Raw genomic sequence first — 2,500 nt, forward strand, 5'->3', positions numbered from 1 at the left:
ATGACACTCACTTTCGAATCTGAAGTTCCCGGGTTCGAACCTCGCTCGACGCATCGTTGAGTCCTTGGACAAGACTCTTTAATCACATTTTCTTACCCAATTCATGTGTAAAATGAGTGCCTGGCCGTTAATAACGGTGTCTATGTCGAAAAAAAAAATAATTGTGTCTCCTTCTCCTAACAGGCGTCATGTCTCGTTCTACATGTAACGTGTTGCTGTTGGCCAGGGTCCATTTGTAAAGTGCTCTGAGCTGGGGGGGGGGGGGGGGGGGGTTCTTGCATTTTTCTTTTTTTCTTTATTGTTTTGTCTGGCACTGTTTCATACATATTTTTTCAGATCTTTGTCTTACACCAGAGTCTGCTTGTAACTTTGACATTTTATGTAATCTTCAGACATTTTGGATTTATATCATAAACAAAACAATTACTATCATCATACAATAAACAATTGAATTCAAATTTTGTCCAAGATGTTTTGTGGCGCGATTCCAAGATTTGTCGCGTTCGACCCTGTCGAGATTGTGAAACTCCCTTTGACTTGTGTTGTCCTAATTTATGTAAATGGTTCTGACTTTATTCATTGCGAACCTTTTATAAAATATCGATCGTTCGATTGTAATTCCTACTTCCTTACAAAGGAGCACACTATTTCCTGCCCAGCAATGTTTTTGTTGATTCGTCTTAAATAAATAACAATGTGAAATTGAGTGTAAGCTTCAATTTAATTACAAAGACAGATGAAATGGACGTTTCGGGTTTCCCCTTTATCAACAAACAGGATGAATGAAACAATACAGATGAATGAGATAAGATGCTTAACAACGCCACTACCACATCATCTCATTCATCTGTAGTGTTTCATTCATCCTGTTTTGTTGATAGAGGGGAAACCCGAAACGTCAATGTCTATTTTATCTGTGTGTTTTTTCGTATATTAAATTGAAGCATACATTCAATTTCACATTGTTATTTATTTCTTCGAGCTTCGAGCAGCAACATTTACATTACAGAGTATGGCAATGAAAGCGTTATTGTTCACAGCACTTGCGATACCTTGGCTCATTATATTATACTGTTGTGTTAAAGAGGAAGATGGGTGCACAATTCAGGGCAGTCCATTATTATCAAGAATGCTGTGTCCACTTTAGTCACAAATTTAGACTTCTGTGGTCACAAAACAAAATTACAACAAAGAAGAATTGATAACAATGCAATTTATATAAATAAATGTATCTTCATAATTTATCCCCGAGGGAATGTTTTCCATTACAGTCTATTCTTAGGGGGTTGCGATAGCTCAGTTGGTAGAGCTCCCACTTCACACGTAAAGGGACCGAGATAAATCCCGAGTGCAATCGATATTTTTTTTATGCCCCCCCCCCCCCCTCCCGTTTTTGTCCGCCGTCCAGTGATTGGGTAGCTGGGTCAATCAGATCTGGTGGAAAGTACTTTTGCGATAGATTATTGTCTAGCAAGATTATTGGGTAGCAAGCAATTACTATTGTCCATTCCAGGGGATAAACTCTCGCTCCATGCACCTAATAGCTCTGAAGGACTACTTTGGGTTTTTTTTACTATTCTAAGGGAACACTTGGATATTCTAAGCTTTGGCCTCAGTGCAGCACAGCAACGTGAGTTAGGGCGAGGAGACTTGACTTGTTCAATCAAGACTTCAGTCACTCAACGTAATCAAGGTTTGGCCCCTTCTTTTGTTCATCTTTATACCCTCTCTTAGAGACATCTAGTTGGGTTCACATTTTTTAACGCTTATTTATCGAACACAGATGAACGTATAGATTGAACGAAGTTGACGTCACTCGGGTCTTAGTTACTGTTTTTTTTTTTCCATCCGCGTTTATGAGTAATTCTCACTAAACTGTATTATCCAGACTATAAACGTTCATGGTTACACAGAGTTTTGTGTATTTGTGACCCCTCGTCTCAAAATGGTATTATGTCGGGATGGACCAGATGCTAAAAAAAATCAACTTATAGTTAAACTGTTCAAAAATATGAAACGTTGGCATTTAGCACCGTAAAATATGATATTCTTGCTCCTCTATAAAGCATATAAACTCATCTTCAGCATGATATTTCTGGCTACAAATTTCATTTTCAGCATCTTAATCATCCCGACTTAATACCGTTTTGAGACGAGGGGTCACATTTGGTCCGTTATACTTCCGGATGGCAATGTTATGAGCTTCTTAGCCGAGCGCATACTATCTATTGAATGAGAGACTTAGTCGATATTTCATATCAACGTAACAAGACCTGGCAGGCTTGAACACCGTTCCAAACCCTGACTTGTTCAATCACGGAAAACAACATCCGTCGACCAGGCAGGGTTGGTTCTGATTCTAACAACAAAGTAGGGAAGGAGGCGATTCATCATGTTCCTCCTCGGTGGGCGACAGTTGGCGCAGGGCGGCAGGCGCGAGTCCCAGATGATACAATAACACATGCGTACGTCCCAGACTGGGCAGCCATCAGATCCCAAT

Source organism: Berghia stephanieae, chromosome 12, assembly GCF_034508935.2.
Source record: "Berghia stephanieae isolate SIO BIC M18660-M18661 chromosome 12, UCSD_Bste_1.3, whole genome shotgun sequence".
NCBI classification, from domain to species: Eukaryota; Metazoa; Mollusca; class Gastropoda; order Nudibranchia; family Aeolidiidae; genus Berghia; species Berghia stephanieae.